The following is an 11,527-nucleotide window of genomic DNA, read 5'->3' on the forward strand; positions in this document are numbered from 1 at the left end:
GTTTGATAGCACACTAAGTGTTCCTCCGGTATTCAGGAGTTGCATAATCTCATAGTCATAGGAACATGTATAAGTCATCAAGAAAGCAATAGCAATAAACTAAACGATCATAGTGCTAAGCTAACGGATGGATCTTGTCCATCACATCATTCTCCTAATGATGTGATCCCGTTCATCAAATGACAACACATGTCTATGTCTAGGAAACTTAACCATCTTTGATTAACGAGCTAGTCTAGTAGAGGCATACTAGGGACACTCTGTTTGTCTATGTATTCACACACATGTACTAAGTTTCTGGTTAATACAATTCTAGCATGGATAATAAACATTTATCATGATATAAGGAAATATAAATAACAACTTTATTATTGCCTTCAGGGCATATTTCCTTCAGTCTCCCACTTGCACTAGAGTCAATAATCTAGATTACACAGTAATGATTCTAACATCCATGGAGTCTTGGTGCTGATCATGTTTTGCTCGTGAGAGAGGCTTAGTCAACGGGTCTGCAACATTCAGACCCGTATGTATCTTGCAAATCTCTATGTCTCCCTCCTTGACTTGATCGCGGATGGAATTGAAGCGTCTCTTGATGTGCTTGGTTCTTTTGTGAAACCTGGATTCCTTTGCCAAGGCAATTGCACCAGTATTGTCACAAAAGATTTTCATTGGACCCGATGCACTAGGTATTACACCTAGATCGGATATGAACTCCTTCATCCGGACTCCTTCATTTGCTACTTCTGAAGCAGCTATGTATTCTGCTTCACACGTAGATCCCGCCACGACGCTCTGCTCAGAACTGCACCAACTAACAGCTCCACCATTTAATAAAAATACGTATCCGGTTTGTGACTTAGAGTCATCCGGATCAGTGTCAAAGCTTGCATCGACGTAACCGTTTACAACGAGCTCTGATAACCCACAAGTATAGGGGGTCGCAACAGTTTTCGAGGGTAAATATTCAACCAAATGTATAGATTCGGCACAGTGTGCTGAAGAATATTTGAAGGTATTAGCAGCTGAGTTGTCAATTCAACCACACCTGGAGATTAATTATCTGCAGCAAAGTGATCAGTAGCAAAGTAGTTTGATAGTTTTGATAGTAGTGACGGCAGCAATGGTAACAGTAACAGTGATAGCAGTAATTTTGTAGCAAGTGTAATAGTGATGATAGCAATAGTAACTTAGCAGAAACAATATGGAAAAGTTCGTAGGCATTGGATCGGTGACTTGTTGGATGATATTCATCATGAGATAGTTACAACCTAGGGCGATACAACACTAGCTCTAGTTCATCAATATAATGTAGGCATGTATTCCGTAAATAGTCATACATGCTTTATTAAAAGAACTTGCATGACATCTTTTGTCATACCCTCCCGTGGCAGCAGGGTCCATATTGGAAACTAAGGGATATTAAGGCCTCCTTTTAATAGAGAACTTGAACAAAGCATTAGCACATAGCGAATACATGAACTCCTCAAACTACGGTCATCACCGGGAGTGGGCCCGGTTGTTGTCACTCCGGGGTTGCCGGATCATAACCGTAGTAGGTGACTATAACTTGCAAGATCGGATCTAGAACATGGATATAATGATGAATTCATAAATGGTTCAGATCTAAAATCATTGCACCCAGGCCTAAATTGACAAGCATTAAGCATAGAAAAGTCATAGCAACATCAATCTAAGAACATAGTGGATACTAGGGATCAGGCCCTAACAAAACTAACTCGATTACATGATGAATCTCATCCAACTCCTCACCGACCAGCGAGCCTATGAAGGAATTACTCACTCCCGGTGGGGAGAATCATGGAATTGGCGGTGGAGAAGGGTTGGTGATGATGAAGAATGAAGATCCCCCTCTCCAGAGCCCCAAACGGACTCCAGAACTGCCCTCCCGAGGAAGAACAGGGTCTGGCGGCGGCTCCATCTCGTGGATCGCGATAATTCTTTCTCCCTGATTTTTTCTCGAAATATGTGATTTTATAGTATCAGGGGGTCGTCAGCGGGGCCACCAGGTGGGTACAACCCACCTGGGCGCGCCAGGAGAGGGGGCGCGCCCTAGCAGGTTGTGCCCACCCAGGGGCCCCTCTCTGGTGGGTCTTGGCTCCAGAAATTCTTATTATTGATATAAAAAATCCTCACAAAGTTTCGTTCCATTCCGAGAACTTTTATTTCTGCACAAAAACAACACCATGGTAGTTCTGCTGAAAGCAGCGACAGTCCGGGGTTAGTTTCATTCAAATCATGCAAATTAGAGTCCAAAACAAGAAGAAAAGCATGAGAAAAAGTAGATACATTGGAGACGTATCAAGCTCTTTGTCACCTCCATAAATGAGAAACATATCCTTTGTCCTTTTCAGGTATTTCAGGATGTTCTTGACCGATGTCCAGTGATCCACTCCTAGATTACTTTGGTACCTCCCTGCTAAACTAATAGCAAGGCACACATCAGGTCTGGTACACAGCATTGCATACATGATAGAACCTATGGCTGAAGCATAGGGAATGACTTCCATTTTCTCTCTATCTTCTGCACTGGTCGGGCATTGAGTCTAACTCAACTTCACACCTTGTAACACAGGCAAGAACCCTTTCTTTGCTTGATCCACTTTGAACTTCTTCAAAACTTTATCAAGGCATGTGCTCGGTGAAAGTCCAATTAAGCGTATTGTTCAATCTCTATAGATCTTGATGCCCAATATATAAGCAGCTTCACTGAGGTCTTTCATTGAAAAATTCTTATTCAAGTATCCTTTTATGCTATTCAGAAATTCAGTATCATTTCCGATCAACAATATGCCATCCACATATAATATCAGAAATGCTATAGAGCTCCCACTCACTTTCTTGTAAATACAGGCTTCTCCAAAAGTCTGTATAAAACCATATGCTTTGATCACACTATCAAAGCGTATATTCCAACTCCGAGATGCTTGCACCAGTCCATAAATGGATCGATGGAGCTTGCACACTTTGTTAGCACCTTTTGGATCGACAAAACCTTCGGGTTGCATCATATACAACTCTTCTTTAAGATATCCATTAAGGAATGCAGTTTTGACATCCATTTGCCAAATTTCATAATAATAAAATGCGTCAATTGCTAACATGATTCGGACGAACTTAAGCATCGCTATGGGTGAGAACATCTCATCGTAGTAAACTCCTTGAACTTGTCGAAAACCTTTCGCAACAAGTCGAGCTTTGTAGACAGTAACATTACCGTCAGCGTCAGTCTTCTTCTTGAAGATCCATTTATTCTCTATGGCTTGCCGATCATCGGGCAAGTCAACCAAAGTCCACACTTTGTTCTCATACATGGATCCTATCTCATATTTCATGGCCTCAAGCCATTTTGCGGAATCTGGGCTCATCATCGCTTCCTCATAGTTTGTAGGTTCATCATGGTCAAGTAACATGACCACCAGAACAGGATTACCATACCACTCTGGTGCGGATCTTGCTCTGGTTGACCTACGAGGTTCGGTAATAACTTGATCAAAAGTTTCATGATCATCATCATTAGCTTCCTCACTAATTGGTGTAGGAATCACTGGAACCGATTTCTGTGATGAACTACTTTCCAATAAGGGAGAAGGTACAGTTACCTCATCAAGTTCTACTTTCCTCCCACTCACTTCTTTCGAGAGAAACTCCTTCTCTAGAAAGGATCCATTTTTAGCAACGAATATATTGGCTTCAGATCTATGATAGAAGGTGTACCCAACAGTCTCTTTTGGGTATCCTATGAAGACACATTTCTCCGATTTGGGTTCGAGCTTATCGGGTTGAAGCCTTTTCACATAAGCATCGCAGCCCCAAAGTTTAAGAAACGACAACTTGGGTTTCTTGCCAAATCACAGTTCATATGGTGTCGTGTCAACGGATTTCGATGGCGCCCTATTCAACGTGAATGTAGTCGTCTCTAAAGCATAACCCCAAAACAATAGCGGTAAATCAGTAAGAGACATCATAGATCGCACCATATCTAATAAAGTGCGGTTACGATGTTCGGACACACCATTACGCTGTGGTGTTCCAGGTGGCGTGAGTTGCGAAACTATTCCGCATTGTTTCAAATGAAGACCAAACTCATAACTCAAATATTCACCTCGACGATCAGATCGTAGAAACTTAATTTTCTTGTTAGGATGATTTTCCACTTCACTCTGAAATTCTTTGAACTTTTCAAATGTTTCAAACTTATGTTTCATCAAGTAGACATACCCATATCTGCTCAAATCATCTGTGAAGGTCAGAAAATAACGATACCCGCCGCGAGCATCAACACTCATTGGGCCACATGAAGGAAATATGCCCTAGAGGCAATAATAATGTTATTATTTTATTTCCTTATATCATGATAAATGTTTATTATTCATGCTAGAATTGTATTATCCGGAAACATAATACTTGTGTGAATACATAGACAAACCAAACGTCACTAGTATGCCTCTACTTGACTAGCTCATTAATCAAAGATGGTTATGCTTCCTAACCATAGACATGTGTTGTCATTTTATTAAATAGATCACATTATTAGGAGAATGATGTGATTGACATGACCCATTCCATTAGCTTAGCACCCGATCGATTAGTATGTTGCTATTGCTTTCTTCATGACTTATACATGTTCCTATGACTATGAGATTATGCAACTCCCGTTTGCCGGAGGAACACTTTGTGTGCTACCAAACGTCACAACGTAACTGGGTGATTATAAAGGAGCTCTACAGGTGTCTCCAAAGGTAAATGTTGGGTTGGCGTATTTCGAGATTAGGATTTGTCACTCCGATTGTCGGAGAGGTATCTCTGGGCCCTCTCGGTAATGCACATCACATAAGCCTTGCAAGCATTGCAACTAATGAGTTAGTTGCGAGATGATGTATTACGAAACGAGTAAAGAGACTTGCCGGTAACGAGATTGAACTAGGTATTGAGATACCGACGATCGAATCTCGGGCAAGTAACATACCGATGACAAAGGGAACAACGTATGTTGTTATGCGGTCTGACCGATAAAGATCTTCGTAGAATATGTAGGAGCCAATATGAGCATCCAGGTTCCGCTATTGGTTATTGACCGGAGACATGTCTCGGTCATGTCTACATTGTTCTCGAACCCGTAGGGTCCGCACGCTTAAGGTTTCGATGACAGTTATATTATGAGTTTATGAGTTTTGATGTACCGAAGTTAGTTCGGAGTCCCGGATGTGATCACGGACATAACGAGGAGTCTCGAAATGGTCGAGACATAAAGATTGATATATTGGAAGGCTATATTCGGACACCGGAAGTGTTCCGGGTGATTTCGGAGAAAACCGGAGTACCGGAGGGTTACCGGAACCCCCCCCCCCGGGAGAAGTAATGGGCCATATGGGCCTTAGTGGAGAAAGAGAAGGGCAGCCAGGGTGGGCCGCGCGCCTCCTCCCCCCTGGTCCGAATTGGACTAGGAGAGGGGGGCGGCGCCCCCCTTTCCTTCTCCCTTCCCCACTTCCTTCCCCCTCCTAGTAGGAGTCCTACTCCTACTAGGAGGAGGACTCCTCCTTGGCGCGCCTATAGGGCCAGCCGGCCTCCTCCCCTTGCTCCTTTATATACGGGGGCAGGGGCACCCCTAGACACACAAGTTGATCCACGTGATCGTTTTCTTAGCCGTGTGCGGTGCCCCCTTCCACCATAATCCTCGATAATATTGTAGCGGTGCTTAGGCGAAGCCCTGCGACGGTAGAACATCAAGATCGTCACCACGCCGTCGTGCTGACGGAACTCTTCCCCGACACTTTGCTGGATCGGAGTCCGGGGATCGTCATCGAGCTGAACGTGTGCTAAAACTCGGAGGTGTCGTAGTTTCGGTGCTTGATCGGTCGGGCCGTGAAGACGTACGACTACATCAACCGCGTTGTGCTAACGCTTCCGCTGTCGGTCTACAAGGGTACGTAGATCACACTCTCCCCTCTCGTTGCTATGCATCACCATGATCTTGCGTGTGCGTAGGATTTTTTTTGAAATTACTACGTTCCCCAACAGTGGCATCCGAGCCTAGGTTTTATGTGTTGATGTTATATGCACGAGTAGAACACAAGTGAGTTGTGGGCGATATAAGTCATACTGCTTACCAGCATGTCATACTTTGGTTCGGCGGTATTGTTGGACGAAGCGGCCCGGACCGACATTACGCGTACGCTTACGCGAGACCGGTTCTCCCGACGTGCTTTGCACAAAGGTGGCTAGCGGGTGTCAGTTTCTCCAACTTTAGTTGAACCGAGTGTGGCTACGCCCGGTCCTTGCGAAGGTTAAAACAGCACCAACTTGACAAACTATCGTTGTGGTTTTGATGCGTAGGTAAGATTGGTTCTTGCTTAAGCCCGTAGCAGCCACGTAAAACTTGCAACAACAAAGTAGAGGACGTCTAACTTGTTTTTGCAGGGCATGTTGTGATGTGATATGGTCAAGACATGATGCTAAATTTTATTGTATGAGATGATCATGTTTTGTAACCAAGTTATCGGCAACTGGCAGGAGCCATATGGTTGTCGCTTTATTGTATGCAATGCAATTGCGCTGTAATGCTTTACTTTATCACTAAGCGGTAGCGATAGTCGTGGAAGCATAAGATTGGCGAGACGACAACGATGCTACGATGGTGATCAAGGTGTCGCGCCGGTGACGATGGTGATCACGACGGTGCTTCGAAGATGAAGATCACAAGCACAAGATGATGATGGCCATATCATATCACTTATATTGATTGCATGTGATGTTTATCTTTTATGCATCTTATCTTGCTTTGATTGACGGTAGCATTTTAAGATGATCTCTCACTAATTATCAAGAAGTGTTCTCCCTGAGTATGCACCGTTGCGAAAGTTCTTCGTGCTGAGACACCACGTGATGATCGGGTGTGATAGGCTCTACGTTCAAATACAACGGGTGCAAAACAGTTGCACACGCGGAATACTCAGGTTATACTTGACGAGCCAAGCATATACAGATATGGCCTCGGAACACGGAGACCGAAAGGTCGAGCGTGAATCATATAGTAGATATGATCAACATAGTGATGTTCACCAATGAAACTACTCCATCTCACGTGATGATCGGACATGGTTTAGTTGATTTGGATCACGTAATCACTTAGAGGATTAGAGGGATGTCTATCTAAGTGGGAGTTCTTTAGTAATATGATTAATTGAACCTAAATTTATCATGAACTTAGTACCTGATAGTATCTTGCTTGTTTATGTTTGATTGTAGATAGATGGCCCGTGCTGTTGTTCCGTTGAATTTTAATGCGTTCCTTGAGAAAGCAAAGTTGAAAGATGATGGTAGCAATTACACGGACTGGGTCCGTAACTTGAGGATTATCCTCATTGCTGCACAGAAGAATTACGTCCTGGAAGCACCGCTGGGTGCCAGGCCTGCTGCTGGAGCAACACCAGATGTTATGAACGTCTGGCAGAGCAAAGCTGATGACTACTCGATAGTTCAGTGTGCCATGCTTTACGGCTTAGAATCGGGACTTCAACGACGTTTTGAACGTCATGGAGCATATGAGATGTTCCAGGAGTTGAAGTTAATATTTCAAGCAAATGCCCGGATTGAGAGATATGAAGTCTCCAATAAGTTCTATAGCTGCAAGATGGAGGAGAACAGTTCTGTCAGTGAGCATATACTCAAAATGTCTGGGTATAATAATCACTTGATTCAATTGGGAGTTAATCTTCCAGATGATTGCGTCATTGACAGAATTCTCCAATCACTGCCACCAAGCTACAAGAGCTTCGTGATGAACTATAATATGCAAGGGATGAATAAGACTATTCCCGAGCTCTTCGCAATGCTGAAAGCTGCGGAGGTAGAAATCAAGAAGGAGCATCAAGTGTTGATGGTCAATAAGACCACTAGTTTCAAGAAAAAGGGCAAAGGAAAGAAGAAGGGGAACTTCAAAAAGAACAGCAAGCAAGTTGCTACTCAAGAGAAGAAACCCAAACCTGGACCTAAGCCTGAAACTGAGTGCTTCTACTGCAAGCAGACTGGTCACTGGAAGCGGAACTGCCCCAAGTATTTGGCGGATAAGAAGGATGGCAAGGTGAACAAAGGTATATGTGATATACATGTTATTGATGTGTACCTTACTAATGCTCGCAGTAGCACCTGGGTATTTGATACTGGTTCTGTTGCTAACATTTGCAACTCGAAACAGGGACTACGGATTAAGCGAAGATTGGCTAAGGACGAGGTGACGATGCGCGTGGGAAATGGTTCCAAAGTCGATGTGATCGCGGTCGGCACGCTACCTCTACATCTACCTTCGGGATTAGTATTAGACCTAAATAATTGTTATTTGGTGCCAGCGTTAAGCATGAACATTATATCTGGATCTTGTTTGATGCGAGACGGTTATTCATTTAAATCAGAGAATAATGGTTGTTCTATTTTTATGAGTAATATCTTTTATGGTCATGCACCCTTAAAGAGTGGTCTATTCTTATTAAATCTCGATAGTAGTGACACACATATTCATAATGTTGAAGCCAAAAGATGCAGAGTTGATAATGATAGTGCAACTTATTTGTGGCACTGCCGTTTGGGTCATATCGGTGTAAAGCGCATGAAGAAACTCCATACTGATGGACTTTTGGAACCACTTGATTATGAATCACTTGGTACTTGCGAACCGTGCCTTATGGGTAAGATGACAAAAACACCGTTCTCCGGTACTATGGAGAGAGCAACAGATTTGTTGGAAATCATACATACAGATGTATGTGGTCCGATGAATGTTGAGGCTCGTGGCGGATATCGTTATTTTCTCACCTTCACAGATGACTTAAGCAGATATGGGTATATCTACTTAATGAAACATAAGTCTGAAACATTTGAAAAGTTCAAAGAATTTCAGAGTGAAGTTGAAAATCATCGTAACAAGAAAATAAAATTCCTACGATCTGATCGTGGAGGAGAATATTTGAGTTACGAGTTTGGTGTACATTTGAAACAATGCGGAATAGTTTCGCAACTCACGCCACCCGGAACACCACAGCGTAATGGTGTGTCCGAACGTCGTAATCGTACTTTACTAGATATGGTGCGATCTATGATGTCTCTTACTGATTTACCGCTATCGTTTTGGGGATATGCTCTAGAGACAGCCGCATTCACGTTAAATAGGGCACCATCAAAATCCGTTGAGACGACGCCTTATGAACTGTGGTTTAGCAAGAAACCAAAGTTGTCGTTTCTGAAAGTTTGGGGCTGCGATGCTTATGTGAAAAAGCTTCAACCTGATAAGCTCGAACCCAAATCGGAGAAATGTGTCTTCATAGGATATCCAAAGGAAACTATTGGATACACCTTCTATCACAGATCCGAAGGCAAGACTTTTGTTGCTAAATTCGGAAACTTTCTAGAGAAGGAGTTTCTCTCGAAAGAAGTGAGTGGGAGGAAAGTAGAACTTGACGAGGTAACTGTACCTGCTCCCTTATTGGAAAGTAGTACATCACAGAAACCAGTTTCTGTGACACCTACACCAATTAGTGAGGAAGCTAATGATGATGATCATGAAACTTCAGAACAAGATACTACTGAACCTCGTAGATCAACCAGAGTAAGATCCGCACCAGAGTGGTACGGTAATCCTGTTCTGGAAGTCATGCTACTAGATCATGATGAACCTACGAACTATGAAGAAGCGATGGTGAGCCCAGATTCCGCAAAATGGCTTGAAGCCATGAAATCTGAGATGGGATCCATGTATGAGAACAAAGTATGGACTTTGGTTGACTTGCCCAATGATCGGCAAGCAATTGAGAATAAATGGATCTTCAAGAAGAAGACTGACGCTGACGGTAATATTACTGTCTACAAAGCTCGACTTGTCGCAAAAGGTTTTCGACAAGTTCAAGGGATTGACTACGATGAGACCTTCTCACCCGTAGCGATGCTTAAGTCTGTCCGAATCATGTTAGCAATTGCCGCATTTTATAATTATGAAATTTGGCAGATGGATGTCAAAACTGCATTCCTGAATGGATTTCTGGAAGAAGAGTTGTATATGATGCAACCGGAAGGTTTTGTCGATCCAAAGGGAGCTAACAAAGTATGCAAGCTCCAGCGATCCATTTATGGACTGGTGCAAGCTTCTCGGAGTTGGAATAAACGCTTTGATAGTGTGATCAAAGCATTTGGTTTTGTACAGACTTTTGGAGAAGCCTGTATTTACAAGAAAGTGAGTGGGAGCTCTGTAGCATTTCTGATATTATATGTAGATGACATATTACTAATCGGAAATGATATAGAATTTCTGAATAGCATAAAGGGATACTTGAATAAGAGTTTTTCAATGAAAGACCTCGGTGAAGCTGCTTACATATTGGGCATTAAGATCTATAGAGATAGATCAAGACGCTTAATTGGACTTTCACAAAGCACATACCTTGACAAAATTTTGAAGAAGTTCAAAATGGATCAAGCAAAGAAAGGATTCTTGCCTGTGTTACAAGGTGTGAAATTGAGTAAGACTCAATGCCCGACCAATGCAGAAGATAGAGAGAAAATGAAAGATGTTCCCTATGCTTCAGCCATAGGCTCTATCATGTATGCAATGCTGTGTACCAGACCTGATGTGTGTCTTGCTATAAGTCTAGCAGGGAGGTACCAAAGTAATCCAGGAGTGGATCACTGGACAGCGGTCAAGAACATCCTGAAATACCTGAAAAGGACTAAGGATATGTTTCTCATATATGGAGGTGACAAAGAGCTCATAGTAAATGGTTACGTTGATGCAAGCTTTGACACTGATCCGGACGATTCTAAATCGCAAACCGGATACGTGTTTACATTAAACGGTGGAGCTGTCAGTTGGTGCAGTTCTAAACAAAGCGTTGTGGCGGGATCTACATGTGAAGCGGAGTACATAGCTGCTTCGGAAGCAGCAAACGAAGGAGTCTGGATGAAGGAGTTCATATCCGATCTAGGTGTCATACCTAGTGCATCGGGTCCAATGAAAATCTTTTGTGACAATACTGGTGCAATTGCCCTGGCAAAGGAATCCAGATTTCACAAGAGAACCAAGCACATCAAGAGACGCTTCAATTCCATCCGGGATCTAGTCCAGGTGGGAGACATAGAGATTTGCAAGATACATACGGATCTGAATGTTGCAGACCCGTTGACTAAGCCTCTTCCACGAGCAAAACATGATCAGCACCAAAGCTCCATGGGTGTTAGAATCATTACTGTGTAATCTAGATTATTGACTCTAGTGCAAGTGGGAGACTGAAGGAAATATGCCCTAGAGGCAATAATAATGTTATTATTTTATTTCCTTATATCATGATAAATGTTTATTATTCATGCTAGAATTGTATTATCCGGAAACATAATACTTGTGTGAATACATAGACAAACCAAACGTCACTAGTATGCCTCTACTTGACTAGCTCATTAATCAAAGATGGTTATGTTTCCTAACCATAGACATGTGTTGTCATTTGATTAACGGGATCACATT

The sequence above is a fragment of the Triticum aestivum genome, chromosome 7A (genome assembly GCF_018294505.1).
Source record: "Triticum aestivum cultivar Chinese Spring chromosome 7A, IWGSC CS RefSeq v2.1, whole genome shotgun sequence".
Classification (NCBI taxonomy): domain Eukaryota; kingdom Viridiplantae; phylum Streptophyta; class Magnoliopsida; order Poales; family Poaceae; genus Triticum; species Triticum aestivum.